Genomic DNA, 22,939 nt, shown 5'->3' with positions numbered 1-22,939 from the left:
AGTTCTGCCTTTCCTACTGGAGACAGTTTTCTCCTCTCCTGCTCCCGTGAGGCCCCTGGCATTCATAGTAGACATGTTAGAATCTCAGAAAATACTTCTAGCAAAATATAAAATCCAGCCAGCCAGTCCCCCAGGCTCCCGACCAGGAAGATCTCCATAGCACAGTTTGTCCCCAGAGCCTTTCCCGTTCGTGAGGAGTTTGCTAGGTGCTGTGGTTGGTGACACGGGCCTGGAAGACCTCTCCAGTGCTTCATCCTGTCCCTGGGGCTGTGCGGAAGGACAACATGAGTGACATGCCTTGCATGGAATTTGCTAATTGTGCTTGAGATTTGTTCTGTGCCTGCTTCCAGGACCACCCTGGAGATCACAGAACAACACATCCTCACCCTGCCAGGACGCAGCCCCCTCAGTCACAGATGAGAAAAAGAAGGTCGAGAGATGTCAGAGTCCTGGCCCTCTACCACTCTGCCCTGCCTGACCAAGACGAGACCTCCCCAGGCTTGGGGCAAGATGAAAGCAGGGGTGGGAGGTGGAGAATAGGAATGTGCAAGGACAAGGTGGCCTGGAATAACAGAAGCTCCTGAAGTCCTCCCCATCTGCACTAGTGCTTTTCAGAGTTGTGGAAAGGGGAGGTAGAGCAAATAAGAGAAAGGCTTGCTTCCCAATGTGAACCGGCTCACCAGGGCTAGGCACTCAGCCACCACACTCTCTGTTCCCCTGTGGAAACTTCATTCTCCTGAGAGCCACACAACTGGCTCCTTTGTGGTTAGATATTCATTCAGCAGCCTGCTCAATGTCACCTCCTCAGGGAAGCCATCCTGACTAACCTGTCTCCAATAGCACAAGCTAGTCACATTGTGTCCCCTTGTTCTTTGTGGTGCTTATTACTTCCAGCTCTTAGATGGTTATATTGATATCCTGGTCATGTTTCCCCCATGGAATATAACTCCATGAGGACAGGGGCTTTGTCATAGTCACTGCTATGACAATGGCCAGCACTTGAGCATGTGCTAAGTGTCGGGCACTTTGTATGATCGACTCTTTCTGTTCTGCCAAGCCCAGTGAGGTAAGTACCATTATATTTCCATTACACAGATGTGGAAATGGAGGCAGAAAAAAAGGAACTTGGCCAGTGTCACAGTACTAAGTGTCAAGCCAGGGTGTGAATCTAGTGGCTTGGCTCTTCATTCTAGACTTGTGAGTATTCTTGGTACATGTGTCCATGTATCTCAGCCCATACTGCTTACTCCTGTATCCACAGCACACAGAACAGTGTCCCACATATACTAGCCATTTAACAATATTTGGATTATTGAAGTAAAAAAAAAAAAAGAATATGGATGAGTGAATGAGTGAGTGAATGCAGGTTTAAGAAGGAGCGCAGTCCATTCTCAGAGGGTAAATCTATTGCAGGTCATTTGGGAGGGTGGGGTTGTGAGAGCTCTGTCCACAACTGTGAGGATAGTGTGAGACCTGGAACACTCCAGAATCACTTTTGGGAATTCCATCACCACAGCCAGGATTCTGGGGCGGACCTCACAGAGCCTAGGAGCCTCCCTGCCGATGACCCAGGGAGTCCAAAGCATTGCTGAGCCCCTGAGCTGTCAAACTGTGGGGACTTTCTGCTGCCTTTCCTCCTTCAGTTCCTGGAGCGAGCCTGGGAGGGTGGCCGCTGCCCGTTTATTGCACAGCGGTGCTCCTGTGACTGCTTCGAGCAGCGTGCACAGTGACAATCTGAGCACAGGTGCTGCCCTCAAGGAACTTGCAGCCACGCTCTAGACAAGCTATTTGGAGATTCAAAGCCAGGGTGGAATGTGGAACAGCAGGGCTGGAAGGGAACTTAGTGAGCCTGGGGGAAAGGGGTGGGAGGGGGCTTTCCTGAAAAGATGAAACCAGGGAAGCTTAAATTCAGCAAGAGCCTGGGGTATTTGCCCAGCTCCCCCCTGGAGCAGCCTGCCTTGCATATGCTGACCCACCCACTGTCCAGACCCCTGAAAGACCCCGGGGTGGGGTGGGCGGGGAGCCAGGAGTGAGGGTAAGGAGGACATTTCCTCAAAAACAAATCTTTTTGTTTTGAAAATGATACTCAACTGAATCTAATTATGAAACAGAAAATCATAAAGAAGTCAGTGCCTGGACTGCCCCGGGGAGAGGAGCCGTGTCCACCGGCAGGGGAGCCATCTGGCCAGAGAATGCCCCATATGGCCTCCTGGGACCCGTCCAGCACTGACCTCACAGTGGCTGGCGCAGGGTGCCCGGAACCCTCGGCACTTTTTAATGTGGTTCCACCGTGGACGTAAATCAGTCCCCACCAGCTTACCCTTCTTTCCCTTTCCTATTCCTCTGGATGCCCTCATAAAATTTTTAAAGCTCTGCATGTCAGACTGCACTTCCCAGGGCCCTAAAACTGGAGACTCGGCTCATACCTGCTGTTTCATTGCACTGGGCTTCCAGGGGCCGCAGAGACGGCCTGCATTCCGATTATGGCTCCTGTTTCCTCCAGATGACGTGATACCTCCTCCAGCTGTTATCACCTCCTGGCCTTTCGCTCACGTTGATAAATCCAGTGGGCAGTTTTCAGTCCTTATCTCACTCAGCCTATCAGCACGCCTTCCTTCTGGAAACACTTCTTCACTTACTTTCCAGAACCCCACGTTCTCCCTCCCTCCCTACTGCCTCCTCAGTCTCCTTTGCTGCCTCCTCCTCATCCCCTGACCTCTGGCTTTGGAGGGTCCCAACCTTTGGCCCTCTTCTCTTCTTCAACACCCTTTCCACTCTTATCTCCACACCAGAGCAGACTGCATTGATACCTTCAGCCCAGTTCTCCCTTCCTGTGGGCTCCCGGCACCCATCGGTCTGACTCTCATCTGGAATCTCCGCGGGCAAGCGCACATCTCGTGTTTAACAACAGTCCCGGGCTGCTTCTCAGCCAGAGTTTTCAGCTGCATTCTGCCAGTTGTCTAGACCCAAAGTCTTCCATTTATGCTTGAACGCTCCCTTTCTTTCATCTCCTGTGTCATGGACCAGCAGATTCTGTCATCTCTGTTCTCAGTGTGTTGGGGATCCCACTGCTTCTCACCGCCTCTCCTGCTTGCTACCCTGCCCCAAGCCTCCCTCTCAGCTGCATGCAGTAAATAGTCTCCTAACGGGAAGCTTTCTGTTGCCCTCTCACACCCCAGAGTCTGTGCTTCACAGAGCAGCCGGGACCAGCCTTCCAAACATTAAGTTTTTTTTTTTTTATTTTATTTATTTATTTATTTTTAAAGATTTATTTATTTATTTATACAAGCACTGGGTGCAGTCAGAAGCGCGGGAAGGTGAGAGAATTCACCAGAGCCAGAGCGGGGAGCAGAACAGGCAGAAGGACCTAAGTACACTGCTGAGGGGAGCAGTGGGCGCAGCAGGAGAGGTCTGCACACCATGTGGGACCCTCCTCTGGTGGCCGGGGATCGAACTGGCATGGCAGAGGCTGCGGGCAGCTTCGCAGACCAGCCCTCAACCGCTTTGCCACCAGGGGAGGACCCCAAACATTAAGTTTGATCAGCTCTCTCTCCTTTGCTCAGAACTCTCCACTGGTTCCTACTTTTATTCGCTGTAGAAATCAAATCTTTATTGTGGCCTGAAAACTTGTAGATGATCTGATCCCAACTACCTCACTAATCTTTTTTTTAAGATTTATTTATTTATTTATACAAGCACTGGGTACAGTCAGAAGCACAGACACATGGGAGGGTTGGAGAATTCACCAGAGCCAGAGAGGGGAGCAGAACAGGCAGAAGGACCGAAGTACACTGCTGAGGGGAGCAGCGGGCGTGGCAGGAGAGGTCTGTGCACTGTGTGGGACCCTCGCCGGCGGCAGGAGATCAAACCGGCACTGCGGTGGCTACGGGCAGCTTCGCAGCCAAGCGCTCAATCGCTGTGCCACCAGGGGAGGCCCTACCTCACTATTTTTTTTAAAAGATTTATTTATATATGCATGTAAGAGCTGGGGTACAGGCCAGAGGTATGGTGGGTGAGAGGATTCACCAGAGACAGAGTGGGGAACAGAACAGGCAGACTTACTGAAATATACTGCTGAGGGGAGCAGCAGGCGAGACAGGAGAGGTCTGCCTGGCCATGTGGTTGCTCCCTGACCAGCCAGGGATCAAACTCGTGCTGCAGAGGCTGCGGATTGCTTCATAGTGTGGTGCTTCACTCCTTGCGCCAGGGAGGCGCCACTCACTAACTATTTTCTACCCCCCTCACTCAGTCTACTCCAACCACACTGGTCTCTGTTCTTCCTTGAACACACAGGGCGTGTTCCTGCCTCAGGACCTTTGCACTTGCCATTCCCTCTGCTGGGAACCTTTTTTCCCAGGTGGTCACATGGCCTGTACTTATACCTCATTGTACCCAAGCTTCTGTTCAAGTGTCACATCTTCAGGGCCCTCCCTCCCCACACACCAGCCACTCATTACTCTTTATTTCGCCATCTTGATGTTTGCTAAAAGCACCTATTACTACTTGACATATATATTTATGTTCAGCTTTGGTTTCCCCACTAAAATATAAACTCCATGAGAGCTGGAGCTTGGCTTTGCTTATTGCTATGTGACCAATATGTAACCAGGCCTTTGGCATATGCCTTTGGCATATTCTATCCAACTCTTCTATAGCATCACTGGGTGCATCAGCAGCATTCCAGACATTTTGCTATATAATTCACTTAGTCCTCAGAACATACCCACAATATAGGTCCTATTTCTATCCCCCATTTTGCATTTGAAAAAACAAGGCAAAGATGAAGAAACTTGCCCAAGACCCAAGGTTGGGATCCAGTAGTGATTCTTAACCACTGTACCCCTTGCCTTTCCATGGTAGCCCCTCCAAAAATACCCACTGAGTGAAAGGAGTGAAAGCAGTCCAGCACTGAGTGAGTGCTATATCCAGACCCTAAGAACACCCTCACACTCCTATGCAGAGGCCCCCATAGAAGCACCCCCAGTATAAAAGTCCATTCCTGGAAGAAGGTACACTTGAGATTTCTCCCTAGACTTGGCTTTTTAAGATGATGATGACCATTTTATTCTTCTCCAGCATCCACAGTAGGATCCCAGGGAACAGGCATTGAATGAATCGTGAGTGTTAAGGCACAGTGGAAGAAAGAACCCCTAGGTTTGCTTAGGGGATTCCCAAGTGTTCCTTTAGTGTCAGGTTCATGGATCTTTGGCCTACCTGTCAGCGCTTAGTCACCTGTGGACACCTGGGCTCCTCCGGAAGCAGGGTCCTGGAGGAATACTAGCCCCGGAGCGGGCCATGCCACATAGCCTCTCTCAGGAGAAAGCAGATGTGAGGGCCCCATAACAGAAAGGAAGCCAATGTGGCTTGAGTACAGTGACCACTTTTGTCACCTCTTCTGCCATCAGCTTGTTACTTCTGCCACCCCAGTGTCGCTGCCACCTTCAGGACCCTGTGTTGGAAAGGCCAGCATTGCTGCCCACAGCATAGTGACCACTGCCACTGCCCCCGAGGGCTCTCATTGCTGACCCCTTTCTGTGCTCATTGCTCTTGATCCATTGCAGCTGCTGCTGTTGGTGCCACCCATCTTCTCATTGTGTGATGTTTGGTTGCAGTAACTTTTGCCAGCTTGAAGCTACTGCTCTTTCTATTACTGCTACCACGCATGATCGTTGTTGTTCTGTGCTAGTAGATGTCACATATTGTAAGTTTAAAGAGAGACACGTGAACCTTGACTGTTACAGCAGGTTGGTGAGGTGGGCAGATGGGGAAAAGGAGACTCAGGCAGAGACTTTCAGCACCTTGGGCAATGCCATGCAGGTCGTGAAAATCTCAGAAACAGGAGAGCTAATAATTGAGTTTACAGATGATTCTGTCCAGTTTAGACACTGAGATGGGCATCCCCACACATTTTAACCCACTTAGTCGATGGACATGAATATCAGCTCCCCCGTTTTTAACAGAGGGAAGCCAAGGCTCAAGGGGGGTCATGGCTGTACCCAGATGCTCAGTGTTAGGGCGCTGCCTGGCTCCAGGGACTGTCATCAGGGATCGGGTAGGTGTGCTGAGGTGGAAGTGCCCCCTCCAGAATTCCTGAGATCTGCTTGCCTGGCCCCCACTTCTCAGCAGTGGAGGCTATTTGGCCTAGTAATTGAGCCTCTCTGGGTCTTACTTGGCCCATCTTCTGGTGACATCTCCCTTCCAGCCATATTTCCTACACAGTGTGCTATGGGGGAACCAACACTGAGCTGGGTTGCCTCTGAGTTCCCATGCATCCTGCATTCTAAGATTCGGGGGCTGCTGCTAATGTGACTTGCATGCCCATGCACCTCACACTGTGCTTGGCAGGTCCTCCCACACTCCATCCTTTGTTCTCCCCCAGGTCCTGTGTGGTGAAAATTACCACCTGTGCCCAGCTACCAGGTTAGGGAAACTGAGGTCAGAGAAATGGCATGAAATGACCATGGACACTCTACCCCTGCATGGCAGTCAGGGCTGGGATTTAAGCCAGGACTCCTGGCATCACATTCTGGGCTGCTTCCCCCACACTTCCACTCAGATACTGTGGAGAACAAGGGTCTTGGAAGGATAATCTCGACCCTGACAGTCAGTCCCCACAGAGCTGTTCTCTAGGTCCCTGTGTGTAGCAGGTGCTCTGCTGGACCCACGTTGAGTGGCGAAGGAGAGATGGACATCATACAAACTTCTCCATAGCATGAAATGATACCAGGGGAGCTGATAATACCTAGAAGTATGGTAGTTTGGAGGAACCACAGGGACCAAACCTAGGGTGACACTGATAGTTAGAATGACAAACACCAAACTTTAGTGTCTCTGTAGCCCCAGAGTGGGTATTTGCAGTGGGCCAAGGGACAGCTCAGGACCAGGGGTCAGAGACTCTGCCCTGGCAGGGACACACAGCCAGCATTTATGAGAAGGGCCCACACTGGGCCAGGGGGCCGAGGGCCAGGCCTGCAAATGGCCTTACAGTAGTGTGGCCTTGTCTAGCTACAAAGGAGGCTGGCAAAGATCTGACTGTGTGCCAGAAAGATGAGGGCATGGATTTGGTGGGCAGGTGGCGTCTGCTATGCCAAGTTTGGGGTGGCCCAAAGTGGTTTCCCAAAGGAAGTGGCATTTCAGAGGAGACCAGGGATCAGGCTCAACCTCTCTCCAGGCAAAACCCAGCCCAGACCTCACCCTCCTCCCAGGGCCCCAGGGGCCCTCTTGCCTCAGGTGAGAGCTGCACTTTCTGGCTCAGAGCTGGGGCTTCCTCCAGGCAGAGGCCCTGACTCTGCTGCCAGCCTGTTCGAGAGTGTCCTGTGGGGCTCTCTCTAGAGAGAACCCAGATGATCCTCTCCAAGGGTTTTAAGGCTCCTTTGCCGCTAGAAGCGCCTTTCAGACCCGTCAGGCTAAAGATTTTAACCCGAGATTTAAAAGGACCAGAGATGAAAAGCAGGTGCTCCTGGAAGACACTTCAGCCTGCCCAGCCGTCTGGGGGCACGACTACGGGGGAGAAGACAATTCATCACGGAAGCACGCAAGCCCCCGTTCAATAATAAACAGATGTATTATGGGGGGAAAGAAAGGGATGGGTGTCAGCCCCTTGATTCATTTGTCTCCCTCTCCAAATCACCTCCATGCCGGGCTCCAGAGGGCAGGCACGGCCTCTTTGAAGCGGAGACATCATGTCAGGGAAATGGAAACATTTCACATTGTAAATCCTCGGGCTTGACAGTGAAATCCTAATGAGAGAGGAAGCTGCTGGGGGGTGGGGACGGAGGGTGCGGGGTGCAGTGGCAGGGAGCACCCAGGACTAGTCTGGGGGGAGAAGTCCACAGCAATTCTGAGAGACTGGAACCTGGCCCCTTCCCTCCTGGCCCCTGTGCTCTCTCCCCAGCCGTGTTTCCCCAGGGTGCTCTGTCCTACTGTCTGGTGCTTTAGGCCCTGGCAAGATCCGCAGCTTTGCTCTTGTTCAGGCTGACTCCCAGCTTTATCATGCTGTCACCCTCCTCCTCCCTGGGGACTCCACACCTTTCACTTATGGTGAGGAATCTGACAGTCATAGATTTTTTTTTTGTGTGGGACCCTCACCGGTGGCCGGGATCGAACCGGCGCTGCAGAGGCTGCGGGCAGCCTTGCAACCCAGCGCTCAACTGCTGCACCACCAGGGGAGGCCCTGACAGTCATAGATTAAATTGTAATTACCTCCCAAAATAGCATGTCACTTCTTCTCTATTAAGGGAAACTGAGTCATGACCCCCAAGTCCCATGCCACTCAAAGCCACAGATCAAGCCACGGGCCATAATATGTATCCCCTTATTGACTGAAAGAGCTAGTAAAACTGTGAGGCTAAAGTCTGTAGCTTTAGGGTCCATCAGACCTGTTTATGGAATCCCGGTTCTGCCACTTAGAGCTGTATGACCCAAGGCAAACCTTTGAACCTCTCTGAGCCTCAGTTTCTGGGTTATGAAGTGGGACCTCTAGTAATAGGAACTCATGCCCACCACAATGGCTTATTCAAGTTAATGCAAACATGTAATGTGCTGGTCTTTTGAGTAAATTGTTTCTATTATTTCTTCCTGATCTGCCTCTAAGGTAGACTCACAGTAGGTGTGGGTTATTAGCCCATTGAAGCTTAGGGAAAGACTTATCCACATTCAAATAGGAAGCTGGAAGTCAGTCATTCCCAAGGTGTGCTGAAGATGGTATGGAGGTAGAGACCAGTTAAAAGTCTGTTAGGGATGAAGAGGTCCAAACCAAGGCAGTAGCCTTGGGGATATAGAGTGGCAAAGCAATTTGAACAATGATTTAGGAGGTCAACTCTCCACTTTCTGGCTAATTCACCATAGTTTTTTCCTAGTCTCTAGCACATAGGTTGGCAGTGAATAAGCAGAGAATACATATTTTTGTTATTGTTGAAGGGTTGGAAAAATGAACCAATGGATGAATGAGTGAGTGAGTGAATGAATAAGAGGCAGAGAGAGGACTAACAGGTGCCTGGCTTGGCATCGTCACTGAAATGGGGAGCATAGAGAATAGAGCAAAATTTGGGGAGTAATTTATAGTTGCATCAAATAGCTTCTAAATTTTGTGTGCAAGGTCCACAGGCTATATAAATCTAATCCAGTATCATCAAATGGACTTTCACTAACTCCAGCTAGGTGTTCAACAGTGAGGAGCGATAGAGGGCTAAGAGGCAAACCTGCCTGTCCCAGAGGAGCCCTCAACCCAGTGGGATGGCCAGGACTTTGGGGGTAAAGTTCACCCATGGTGCAGAAAGGGAATGTGCCTGGTGTCGTGGGTAGAGAGAGAGGAGTTCACTGGGCAGGGCTCATCACAGAGGGCTCTCTGGAGGAGGTGGGGCCTGAATTGATGGGAGAGAGGATGGAAAGGTTTGGACCGGAAGATGGTCTTGGGCATGTGTCCATGCTGGCATCTCTGACATCCAGTAAAGGCCCTGGCATTACACAGGCAATAAGGAACTTCAAAGTGCCTTGATCTCACTTCCTGTGTTCTGGACCAGTAGCTACAAAACAATGGGTCTCTTTGGCCGTGTGCCTCAAGGTTGAAGGCATTCCAGGCTCATAAATATTTCTAAAACCAACTGATGCATGAAACTAGATTTTGATTAAATATTATAACCGGCATTTGGTAATAGAGCATGAGGCTGTCATTTATCAGTGAGAAACGTAAACATAATAATTCATTAAGCCCCTTTGAGCTTTCTCTGAGCTGAGCACTCAGGACAGAGGGGGTCCGGAGAGGTTATGTTTGCTTCGACTGTTTGTGGGACTCCTTTCCAAACTGCTCCTGAAAACCATTAGCTCTCGGGGAGGCCCAGACTGCTGTCCTCTGAGTGTCCTGGACAGTGATCCACTGAGTCCATTTATCACCATGAATGCCCTGCCTTCTTCCCCCAAGTCAGAGATTTCAGGGGAGGGGACACATGAAAACTTCCCCTGCTTACCAAGTGTCCAACACAGTGATGGGCACTGGGGCTACCGAGGGAGCTCGACAAGCTCAGCCTTTGCTTTCAACAAGTCCACTCCCAAAAGTGGAAACTGCAAATCAGTACAAAGTCCACAGCGCTGCAGCTGTAAATCCTTGAACCTTATCCTGTTTGAGCAGCCTGATGGGGAGGCAGGGGCGGCAGGTACCTGCTGTGATCAGTTTGTGGCTTAAAGAGATGATCCAGGCTGCTGAGTGGAGAATGACAGTGGTGACTGACTCTGGAGACCATCAGAGGTGCTGGGATGAACCAGATGCTCTTCACATTGTATCATTGCCCACCAGCAGATGTGGGCTGTGGGAGGTTGCAGTCAGGACAGCTAGAGCTTGCTGCTGGAACGAGCAACCCTAAAATTTCAAGTAGCTACAAATGAAAAGGGTTGTTTCTCACCTATATTATGAGAGTGCCACAAACCAGCTGAGGGAAGGGGGGAGGGGAGATCTGAGAGCAGCCTCTATCCACAATGTGGAAATAGAATGAGAATGAGTAAATTTCACACTGATTTTTACTGATTTTTTTAAAGCTTCCTCCCAGAAGTGATGCATACCACATTTCACTGGCCAATGCAATGACCATTTTTATTTTCAAAAAGGGTAGGAAAATCCTGTGAGGTTCTTGGTAGATGGGAAAACCAAGCTAGTTCTGGTTGCCCCAGTTACCAGCAACATGGGGCTGGTGGTGCTGCGTCTCTCTTGTGACACAAACTCACAGATGTTTGTGCACTGCTTTTTGAATTTACTTCCAGGCTTTCTAATTTACTGGTCACATTTTATCCTCCTAGCCACCCAGGGAGATGTGCAGTCATCCTGTCCAAACCACCAGGCTCAGCTTCCTAAAATCCCCACAGAGAAAGAGAATTAAGGGTTCAGGGACTTCAGAGCTTCTAGAAAAGTTGGGGTGGGGTGGACCTCCCTCCTAAATGCTTTGCACATATTTTTTTGCTTTCACTAAAGTGAACATAAAAACAACTTGCTGAATAAAGAGAAAGTTGATGATGGCATTTTATGAGATATTATGGAGACGGAACAATGGATTTGCATTTGCTGGCCTTGGTCAGAAACATTGTCAGCCTTCCTGGAGTTGGAACAAAATGAGTGTACATGTGTTTTGCTGTGATGCAGACACTAGACATGCCCCGGAGCATTTTCTTTATTCTGGGACCACTTAACCAGCCACATATCCTGATTTTTTGACACAGCTGAGGCTCCTGGTCCCTCTGGGTTTCAGAGAAGCAGCCCAAGTCACCCCCTTAGGCGGCAAGATCCAGGGCTGTCCCACTTCCACCAGAGTCCCTAGTATTCTCATCTCTGAGCTTCCTTTGCTGCTTGCTGTCCACTAGTTATATCTCCATCTTGTTGCTTTTATTCCCATTTTTTGTTGGGGAAACTGAGGTTCTGCACTAGCCCATGCAGATCTGAGTTTCAATGGAATTAAAATTTTCGAGGTGGCTAAAAATGAACATTGAGCCTATTCATATTCTGAGCTGGAGAACTGAGACAGTGTAGAGCCAGGGAGCTCTGGGGGAAGCAGACTCAAGATTAAATCCTGCCTGCTGCCTGACCAAGTGTGGCCTTAGACAAGACAGCTGACATCACTGCACCCCCATTTGCTCATCTGTGAACTATTGGGGTGCTGTGTAGAGTGCGTGAAATAGGACATGAAAGGACTGGTGTCTGATGAAGTGAGAGCCACCAGGGCATCTGTAGGCTTGGAAAGCACATGCACATTTGGGGAGACATGGCTGTGTCTTACGGGACTCGCTTAAGGTCATCCTGTTAGGTGAGGGGGAGCAGCCTCTCCCCTGACACTCTTCTCTCAATCCGTGGGGCCTCTGCGACCCCTCACCCATCCCTTATAGATCTCCATCTTCTGCTTTGGCTTTCACCTGCCTCTTTGCTCACTCCTTCTGTTCTCATGCCTTAAATGAAAAATTTCCCCACAAACTTCCCACCTCTGGCTATTTCCTCTGGACCTAATTTGGAGGCCCGTGTGATCCCTGCTCTCTTTATTTGGCACCATCATCTGTGTTCACAGAGCCAGTCCCAGCGAAGCCAGCACTGGGACCAGGGCCTGGGGGCTGGGGTGGGGTTCTGCCTGCCTCTCTTCGGGAATGGGCCCTCCGTATCTTCCCAGGTCACTCATGCATGCAGACTCTCCACTGCATGTCATGGTCAATAGACTGTTTCATCGGAAACAAACACCAGACCACTTTGCCTACATTTTAAAACTTGGTCCCTTCTCCTTGGTTCCAGTGAGGAGAGTAAATCACTGGAGGGAGCTGAGAAGAGACCCCTCCCCCCAAGACTTTTGCGGGGGTCCAGGCCAGGTGAGCCCTGAACAGAGAGAAAGATCATAGGGTAGAGAAAAGGGGGTGAGGAGACAGACTGGGGGAGCAGATCCTGGGGAGATGGCCATGGTACAGTGGCCAGGACTGACTTGGTGGGTGCTCAGGCACTCATGTGGTCACCGCAGTGACATCTCAGAGCAGTGGCAGCTGCAGGGGGTGCGAGGTGGGACATGCTTCTGCCTTTGGAACCCTGTGTTTGCTGGTGTTTACATAGGGAGTGGAATTAATTAAATGCTGTAGGGCCTCCTCGGTGGCTGAAAATAAACCCAGCCAGGCCCCCAGCAGCGCGCCCGCCTGCCTGCCTTGCTGCAGTAGAGAGGGCGTCTGTCGGGTTTCTGCAAGCTTCCCCAGGCAGGAGGCACATACAGATCACACCATGGAGATTAATGTGACTGCCACTCCCTCCCCACAGGCAGCGTATCAGAGCCAGATGTGTGTGCCGATGCACGGGCACATGCAGCCAGCCAGAAGTGCACAGATACATGTGGGTTCCTGCAAATAAGCACTGCCCGCCAGGACCTACAGTCACACGGACACATGGACATAAAGACAGATGCCACTGGCACGCAGGGATGCATGGGTGCTTACGGTCACGTGTTCAGATAAGCCCGACACATATGCCATTCAGGACCCCTGGCACATGGTCACACACCCACACACTCACGAGAACATGAGGGTGGGAAACAGGACCGACATGCCTGTTTAGCTATTCTGGTTTCCTTTTTTTAATTGAAATATAGTTGGCATAGAACATAAGTTTAAGGTATACAAAATGATGATCTGATACATTTACATACTGCAATATGATCATCATTGTTGCTAGCTAGCACCTTTGTCAAATCCTGTAACTATCATCTCTTTTCTGTGACAAAAACAATTAAGATCTGGTCTCCTGGCAACTTTGAAGTTTGTGACATTTTGAAGTAGGGTTAACTATGCTCAGCATGTATGCATTGGATCTCCAGGACTAGTTTCTCTGTTGGCCCCAAGTTTGTACCCTTAAACAGTATCTCCCCAATTCTCACTCCTCGGACCCCCAGAACCCTACCAGTCCTGCTGGGTGTTCAGGGCTCTGTGCTGGGCCAGGGGTTTCTCTGCATGTGTGCAGGGTGGTTTCTGGGGAACAGAACTGCATCTTCTTCCTCCATGAATCTGAGCTCCTTTTTCAAGAGGTCTGAGTCCTAGAGATCCAGCATTTTCTACCTCTTCACACCCACCATGCACTCAGACTTCTCGACCCTTTGACTTAATGACTGAGTGTTCCAGGGACAGGACTGGGAGGTAAACAGTCCATGCCGTGGCCCAGGAGCCAGGAATACAGTGAAGTCCTCACTATCTTTGTAGAAGTTTCTCGGAAACTACAACATGAAGGGAAATGACAAAATGACATCTGTCACTTAGCATCTGCAGGGATAGTTTTTCTTCATCATAGAGAATGAAACAGCATTGAATGGAATGACATTATTTGAACTGCTGTAGTTATGGTTCAAGGTCATTTGGACTCAGGCCTCCCCACTGGATCTCTGTGTTCTGCTCACGGCAATAACAACAGCACATTGTTCTGAGAGGGTTTGCATGGCTCCCTTTGAGTCATTTGATGGGGTTTTCCCCAACAGCCCTAAGTTCTCAGGGGAGGACTAGTTGAGGCTTAAAGAGGACAGCCACCTTGTTCAAGGTCACACAGCTACTAAGTGACAAGATCAGACTTGTCTGGCTGCAGACCCTTCATTACTGTTGCTGGAGAAGTGAGGTAGGTGGACTCAGTTTCTGCTGACCTTCTGGAAGGTAGGGGCCCCTCTTGGCTGCGGGGAACACCATTTCCTTTCAGTGTCCCGTCAATCTTGATTCACAGCTGTGAGAAAGCATATCCATCTGCCTTGGATTTGATTTAAGACATCATTCTTTCATACGATGCTTTTGTAAATGTGTATTAAGTGCCTGTGTGGTGCAGCACAGGGTAGAAGGCTGGGGCAGAAACACAAATATGAGTAGATGTGAGTGCATGTAAGAGCCAGGACTGTGGCCAGAGCCGCCACTGGCCAGTGAGTGACTGGGTTCCAGTCTCAGCTGGGGGTCAGATTAGTGCTCTCAGGGGCTTGGGACATAGAGGAAGTCGAGTGACTGTCCCAAGGATGGAGGTTGTCACACTGTCCTTCGCAGAAGAGAAAGCTTGGTGGCATGTAAGCTTCAGACTTTATGGGCAGTATTTCAGAGTGTGTGTGCGCGTGCGTGTGTGTGTGTGTGTGTGTGTGTGTGTGTGTGTGTGTGAGAGAGAGAGAGAGAGAGAGAGAGAGAGAGAGAGAGAGAGAGAGAGAATTCTAGAGAACACTCCCCCCACCCCCAGGCTTTCACTGGACTCTGGAAGAAGTCTCCATGGAGTGCTAACATGCTTTTAACAGCTTGGAACAGAGACTGTTTCCTATCTGGGAGGGATTGATCTCCTTTTAACACCTAAGGCTCAGTCTACCCTAGAGACACATTACAAACCTCCCGCACTGACCTTCCGCAGCGTACAGAGCCTGGGCAACAGCAGCGAATCTGTCTCCAAAACCCCGCAGGACCTGAAAGTCACTCTAAGCAGATATGCTGGGAGTGCCGGAGTTCAGCAGGGAGTGAGGAGGAGAGAAAAACCACTTCTCTTTTCTGGACCTCAGTCTTCTCATCTCTAAAATGGAGCCATTTTATCTCTAAGGGCCTTTCCAGCTCCAGTTTTTATTACTTCAGGTCTCACTGGGCTCAACAGCTGACTCGTACAGGTGTTACCATGATTTCCCACTATCCCTTGGTCTTTCTCTCTGTACTCTTATTTTTTTTCTGCCAAACAGCCATATGAGCTATATTTACTGTGGGGAGGTGGTGAGGGATAGGGGACAGAACTTTTATTCCCATTTTTTGTTGGAAAAATTGAGGTTCTGCACTAGCCCACGCAGCTCCTTGAACAGCCCTGGGCTTGGTGCCACACCTCAGCGGCCCTGCCCCCTACATTCTGCTGGCACCTCGGTACCAGTGTGGAGCATCCAGAAGGCAGGCTCCAGCTGTGAGATTCTGTGATTTTTCTCTCAGTCCAGCCAAGCAGTAAGCCCATGAGGGTTCTCATTCAAGTGCAAGCTGACTTGCCAGCGACCTAGGCCCCCTTCCACTTCATTGCCTGCTGGTAAATTCCTGTTGTCTTTTCAAGTCCAGTTCAGAAGCCCACTTCCTCTGACCTCCTTTGGCCAAATGAGTTGCTGAGTTGCTCACTCATTACCCACTTTGCCTGCTGGGAACTCACTCCCGGCCCCCGCCCGGCTAGAGCGCTCTTGGCCAGCTTCCAGATTCACAAGTTGTGCCCTCTGTCCCGACCTCTGCTAGGCAGGCAGTCTTCTTTCTCCAAGACAAGGTCACAGCCTGGCAGTGGCCTGCTCTGAGGCATGTGACAGCCAGTCTTCCCATCACACTTTCCTCTACCATCAGCATCCTCTCACGTGGCCTGGCTCTTCAGTAGAAATCCAGTGGTTTCTCTTAAAAAGGTAAAAAGGCAAAACCAACTTATTTAGTGTCAAAATGCCCACTAAGCACTCAGCCGGTATTCTGCTCTTGGCACTTTTTCCTGCAGATTCTGACCAATAAAATGATGTGGCAGTCAACATGCTATTCCCAGAGGCTGGCACACAGTAGGTGGTTGGTGTAGCGCTCTCTCAGACTCCACTGGGCCACAAAGGTCCTGCTTTGTTAGGAATGTGCTTGGACCTCCAAAGTTCCACACTGGGGATGGGAAATCTGTCACATGGTCTAGACAGAAAAATCTGGTGGTGTAGACACATCTGAAAGACACTGCTGTGCCTTGAAGCATGGCCAACACTCCCTTCCCTGCCTGTCACAGCCCTGTGGGCTGACTCTGTGTGGCACAGTCCCCTCTCCCCGACCACATACTGATTTTGCTGTCCCTGTCCCTATTTTAAATGAGTTTGTGTTTGCAGCTCTTAACAGTCAGCAGGAAATGGATGTGTCCCCCTGATACATCTGGTCAGGAGCAGCCAATAAAGTCACATGCCTGGCACCACCCATTGGGGAAAACCCCCTTCCTCGCATTTGGGCAGAAGCCACCCTCTTCCCTGACCTGGGCCAGCCTCAAATACAGGAGGAGTCATCCTGGCAGCACAGGAACCCCGGGCATCCCACAGGTAGCAGCTGCTCCCAGGCTGGATGGCCCAGACCCCCAGCTACATGACCTTCCTTCCTCCAGCCTCCAGACCTCCCAAGGGAGGTCTTCTCACTCCCTAAGAGAGCCAGATTCTCCCCATACCTCCTCTTTTTCTTGGAAGGAATAAAAATAACTCTAGGAACCTCTTCCATGACTCCTTCATGGGCTCTTCCAAACAACACTACTGCCCTCCACCCCTCACTGGGACTTTGTATTTCCCCTGTTGTACAACAAGCTGCCTTACATTTCAGAGTCTCAGTTTCTTCTTGTGTAAAATGACATCACACCCCACCCACCCCCATGGAGTTCTTGAAAAGCCTGAGGAGTGCAGCATGCAGTGATTGCCAAGGTGAATGTCAGAGTAGACGGGTGTGGGCAGCACAGGCCAGAGCTCACAGATGCACTCAGGGCTGGTCCACACCGCAGGCTTGCTTCTTCTGAGAGCAATCTGTGGGGACAGTTCCCAGGAAGGCAGGGGTGACCCCTGAGCATGTGGGAATAGCAGCTGTGGGCCAAAAGCTTGCACAGTCGCCCACTTTGGTGACACGCAGGGCACACCATTTCATGCTCAGCGTTCATAGTTAATAGTGAGAGTGAATGCTTGTATGGCACAGTGCACCAGGCTCTGCCTTCAGTACTTGAGATCATATCATATCAGATTATTTAACCTGATAGAACCCCATGAAGTAGGCAGTGGTACCATTCCCCTTCAATTTACAAATGTAAAGTCAAATAGCTTGCTAGTCCCCAGCTAGTAAGTGAATCTGGGCCTTGCGGTCTCTCAGTCAGATATTAAAGCCGGGTGTTAATATTCACAAAGAATGTTCTTAGCAGACACCTCTGTCCTTCTCTCTCTGCTTATCCCTCAGCTTTACTCCACCCTCAATCCACCTTCCATTCTCTCACCCCATCCATACAACTCCCTGCCTGCTTTGGCTTAGCTGCCTCGTGCAGGGCATGTGGGAAGCGGAAGCAAGTTCCTGAGCTAGGAGTTAGGACTCCAGCCTCTAGCTCTGTCTGCCTCTCCTCCTGCTGGGGTTTTGGGCTGCATTTTTTAATCTGTCCAGCCACACTTCTTTTTAAATTTCCCTTGGGTGTCAGGGAGGGTGGCAGCCAGTGAGGTCAGAGGCTATGAGGCACCTATGAGGTCAGAGGATGCAGAGTCTGGTGAAAGTCATCTGAAAACTCCAACAGCCCAGTCACATTGCAGAAAAGAGGTGGAAAGTCATTCTGGGAGACCAAACCCAGGTCCGGAGGGACTGGAGCTAGCTGGACAGTATGTGGCAAAATAGACATGAGCTGATGGAGAGAGGGACCCCAGGAAGGTTGGGAACAGTACTGCTGTGACTCCCCGGGGGCAGCTCTCCTCCCGGTGTGGCTGTGTTGTCAGAGTGCATCAGGAGGACACACCTGGGGTGTCACAGGTATAGCATGCACCTGAACACAGACACCCCTGCTTCCGGGATCTCATAACAGGCTCGTGAGTAGAACTTGTTCCCTGGGGCACACGTGGAATGACTCACGTGTGTCCCAGATGCCCCTGGGACCATACTGGTGCACGGGTCACAGGCTCTGTCATTCTTCTTGGTACCCCCCGCCTCTCCTTGGAGAAACCCCTGATCACTGCAGAGGTCTTTTTGCCTGTTGGTACCAAGGTCTAGGACTTGCTGATGCTGAGAGCTAATGACGTTGCGGGGGCGGGGTGGGGGGGCACACGCAGGAGGAAATGGATGAATGAGGTAAAGAGAGAGCATGTGAAAGGAGGTCAGAGGACCCTCAAGCAGGCTCTGCCACTAATCTGCTCCAGACGAAGGAAACCACTGCTTTCCCTGGGCCTCGCCTTCCCCATCTGTGAAGCAGCGAGGGGCCAGGGCAGCCCCCACTGACATGACCATCTCCCCTCTGAGTGACTGAGCACCAGTGTGAGTCTTACAGGACTCAGCCCAGGGCTCCCCAGCCCCTGGGAGGCTGGCAGCTTGGTCCAGGGTGCCCTGTCCTTTTCTTAAGTCTGCACCAATGAGTGGGGGAGAAAGGGGGGGTAGCGTTTTCTTTTCAACAACAATATAATTTTCTTGGAAATGAATGTATTTCCTTGCTGACTCCAAGCCATCTTGCCTCTTATCAGATTTCAAACCCTGTTCTGGCTCTGGTCCCCATTATAGCAGGGAAAGTGGGCAGGGGAGAGGCTGGGAGGGGCCCCTCTGATTGGCAGGTGTGCAGGGGCTTCTGGGTCCTTCGGGTTTCATCCCCCACCCCACTCCTGCTCACTCTAGCTGGGACCTACACCTTAGCCCTTTCCCATGAGTATGGCCTTGAACAAGTGACTATGCCCAAGTTTCTTCAACTGTAAAATGGAAATAACAGTACCGAAGTCATCATTGTATCAGAGGGCTGATACATATAAAACACCCAGAATCCTGTAGAAAACAATACACGCGTATAGCTGTCATTGCTGCGACTGGGGATTATTGTGCTGCAATGGTCCCCTTGCTGCCCTTGGCCCCCACTTAGCAGGCAGCATCTCCCTGCTTGTCTGTCTCTCACACTAGTCTGAGCCCCTAGAAGGCAGGGACCATATATGTGACTTGTTTGTCTCAGGCCTCTAAGGAAGGCCAGCAGGAGACCTAGGGCAGGGGCATGTCAGTGATGCACATGTCTTCCCCTAAGTGTGTGCTGGATGACAGGAGGGGGCAGTGCAGTGATTCTAATGCCTGTGACAGTGACCCCAGTGGAGGGGTGGACACAGGTGGGTACTCCTGGGAGGGACACATTCTGACCATGGTTGGGGAGGACAGGTAGGAAATTGAGGAAGATGAGCTTATGGGTTTTTACTATTTATGAAAGTGCTTTCAAGGTGTACCTTGTTCTACCGATTCCAATAGAATCCCCATCAGTGCAGCAGTTGTCACCTGCTGGGACCCAGCCTGGTTGTCTCTGTGGCTCCAAAGTGCTATTTGCTTCTGATTTGCCTTGATTCCTGAGACTGCGTGTGCCTGGGAGGGAATGTATGCCATGTGTTTCTGATTCAGCTCTCTGTGCTCAAAGGCACTGTGATTTGGAACGCTATCTGATGGCCTTTGGGCCTCAGAAACCTGTTCTTCAAGCCTTCTTTTCCTGCCCTCTCCCTTCCTTCTCCCTTGACACAGGGGAGGCAGCCCTAGCCAAGAACTGGTCAATACCACAGCCCCAAGCCTTGGCAGAACAGTCCTTGTCTCCCTGTGCTAGCTCCCTGAGCCCCGGAGATGGGGGAACCCCGCAGGGAGCCCAGGATGCACAGTGTGGGGTTTCACTTTCTTTTGGAGGCCACAGGGCACACATCTGCTTAAACAGGCGAACTGCAAGCCCATCTTTGCTGACCCAGTGGTTATGATAGGTTTGCCTTCCAGTGCCTAGTGCTCAAGTCAGAAAATGCTTTGTTCTGTTTTATGTTCTACACGTCTTAAGAGTCTTCTTTCTCCTGCTTATTGGAGCAATAGCTACCCATTCTTTCAGTGAACTTTTATTGTGAACCAGCTAAGTTCTAGGTAATGGAGAATCTGTTTAAAACTGCTCCTGTCCTCCAGGTGGGAGATGGATACTCTAAGAGACAGCGCTGTGATGGGGGCTTCTTTGGGAGAAGCATAAGTAGAGGATGAACTAAGCCCACTGAGGGGGAAGGCAAGATGGAGGGAAGAGTTAAGGGCCATTCAGGGGCATCTTCCCAGCCTTTCCCTGGCTACTGCCAGCGCTCACAGGCAGAATCCAGAGCAAGGCCCATAGGGAAGGAATTGAAGGGGATGAAGAGTCCCCAGGTAACCAACAAGTGAGAGGCTTCTCGGCTCTCAGGAAGATGACTAAGGATGTCCATCTACCAGTTGGGAAAGGCGAGGCCTCCCAGGTCAAAACCCCCACCTGTTTCTAGGCTGATCCCGGCTGAGCAGAGTGATGTTTCCCAATTTGGACCTTGCCTTCCAGTTTACAAAGCAGCCTCACCCCCCTTCCACTCCCCAACCCCTGCCTCGTCCCCCAAGCTCAGTCAGTTCTTCTCCCCCCTGTTTCTCCCTTTGTCCTGTGTGTTTCCTGAGCACCGCCCTCTGGTAGCTGCTGTCACTCAAGAGTGTGGCGTGCGGTTCCCGGGCCATGGCTTCATGCAGCATCTAGTTCGAGAATTCGTGTTATTTTAAACTAAAGAATGAAACTATCCCCCTGGATACCAAATGCCAACAGTGCTTGGCATTTGTTTCCCTTCATTGGTGTTTTCTGGAAAATAGCTTCTGCTCCTTCATTCCACAATAGGAAGGAATTCAGGAGAAAGGAGGAAGGGATAAGGGTTTCTCAGGGAGCCAGTTCAACTCCCACCCCCTTCCCATAAAAGCATTTCCTCTTCCTGCCCTTGAGGTACTGAAGGAAGTCCAAGCTCCACGGACGGCCTCCAGAACTGGAGTCTCCCAAGCATTTTGCCCCGATAAAGCATCACTCTCAATGGTTCATCTCCCAAGTGTTGTTATTGATTCCAGCCATATTGTGCAGCCCTCCTGTTGGTTGCTCATATTTAGCAACAGAATTTTTATGTTGGCTTTTTTTTTTAGTCCGTTTCACGTTGTTTCCCACATATTTCCAGTGAATGAAGAGATTAGTGAATGCATCGTTTTTTTTTTCATAAAGGACGAAAGTTAAACATCCTGTTCTGACTGCAGCGAAATTTTAATGTTTCTGGAATCCATTAAAACCCAAAATGTCAGAGGAAAGCTATTCTGGAGCCTGCAGGAACATAATTTTGCACTTCTGATGTCCATCGGGCATGCTTGCCTGTCCTTGGAAAGGATCACCATTTTCTTTCTTCACTCTTTCCGGCCTTCCTTTTTCCTTCCAGAAAAATGGAAGGAAGCCAACATGTGTAATGTTAAGTACTTTACAAACATTATCTTTCTGAATCCTCCCAACCGCCCCTTCTGAAGCTCAGACACGCTGACAAACTTGACCCAGGTCGCCCGGCCAGGAAGCATCAACCACAGCCTCCCACTGACCATCTCTCTCCTTTTCTACCACCGGCCACTCCTAGTTGCAGCCCTGATGCCCCAGCACCCCCCTCCCCCACTTTGCAGAGAAGGAATGGCTAGGGAGACTGGATGTCTGTGCAAGCCAGAGAGGGACTGACACCTTCGCCTTCCCTCTGGGCTAGAGACCACGTTTTCTCACGTGTAAGCAGATGTGCCACTGCAAACTTTACAGCCAAGAATGACTTCAGAGCATCTGGGTCGACTATCGAGGGCAGCTCTGCACATGCAGTTGTCATTACATATTTTCATTCCTTGCAGGAGACAGGCAGGTGGCTCGAGTCTGACTGTGTAGCTGAGTGGAAGGGACTCTCTTACCAGCTGGTGGGGGGCAGATCAGTTGTGACAGCCTGAGGATCAGGGTCTAGCTGGCTGCAGCTTCGCAGTCAAATCTGGGCATTTGTAATCTACTAATAGTCCATTCCTGGACACAGAGGCCCCGGGGCCTTTCAGCCTGCCTTCATTTGGACGTTTGTTAGAAAATCAGAGAGTAACAGGCTTGGATGGGAAGGGTGGGGTGAGGAGGGTCCAAAAGGAGCAAATCCACTGAATTTCACTGCAGGCACAGCCAAGTTCTAACACATAGGGGGAGCACAGCCAAGGGGCCTCCTGGCTTAGCCTTCACCCTCATCCCAGCACATGCCTTGGGAATTTTCCAGGCCTTTCTTGGACTTGGAAGGGCTTGGGAGGTGATAGTGGGGTTGGCAAGCAAGGAGCATTGTCCTGGCTGGGCCACTCACTGGTCAGGGCCCTCAAGGAGATGAGCCAAAGCCCCTCCCCCAGGCATGAGCCCCATCTTAAGAAGCAGGCAGGATGGGCCCCCTCTTTGCCTCACTGTGCCCCTGAAAGAGGGAGGGTGTCAAGGAACTGTCAAGACTCCCAAAGTCAAGTAATATCTCTTGAGCCTTCTCTGACCTCCTGGGAATTAAAGTCTCCCCTTTGAGACTCACACGGGAATGTGGTCCCTTTGCTCTTGACATTCTCAGCAGCCCTGAGATGGCAGGCCTGCACCTGTCAACACTGGAGTGTGACCTCTGAGGGACAGAGCATCTCAAATGCTGGTCTGAGGACTTGGGTCTGCACCGTCCTGCCTGTTCCCTGAAGCCACTCTGTTGCCAGGCCAGGGGCTCCCAAGCAAGTGGGCTCACCCTGCTGGTGCACAGGGCCAAGCTGGGGGTCCGTGCACCCTAAGTTCTTCCACTTGTGATGGTAACAGCTGTCATTATGACACAAATTAATGTGCTGGTCTAGGTCCTTTATGTCCAGACCTCACCTAACTTCAGTCCGTCCAACAGGCCTTAGTATCTCCCTTTACAGCTGAGGAGACCGAAGCACAGAGAAGTGAAGAAGCCTGCCTGGGTAACAC

General features: G+C 50.8%; 1 protein-coding gene and 1 long non-coding RNA gene across 2 annotated transcripts in view; one reads left to right on the top strand and one right to left on the bottom strand.

The window, feature by feature from the left end:
- Positions 1-22,939, top strand: part of TRABD2B (TraB domain containing 2B) — a 192,460-nt gene that overhangs the window by 85,744 nt on the left and 83,777 nt on the right. The window lies entirely within an intron of this gene.
- Positions 21,001-22,759, bottom strand: LOC119235770 (uncharacterized). Its single transcript, XR_005122912.2, has 3 exons — positions 22,524-22,759; positions 21,716-21,868; positions 21,001-21,382 (listed from the first exon to the last, which is right to left on the bottom strand). It is a non-coding gene; the product is annotated as an uncharacterized LOC119235770 (long non-coding RNA).

The sequence above is a fragment of the Talpa occidentalis genome, unplaced genomic scaffold (genome assembly GCF_014898055.3).
Source record: "Talpa occidentalis isolate TD23 unplaced genomic scaffold, MPIMG_talOcc4v2.1 talOcc4.9, whole genome shotgun sequence".
Lineage (NCBI taxonomy): Eukaryota > Metazoa > Chordata > Mammalia > Eulipotyphla > Talpidae > Talpa > Talpa occidentalis.
Note: the sequence above shows the minus strand (reverse complement) of the source record. Positions and strands in the feature narration are given on the sequence as shown.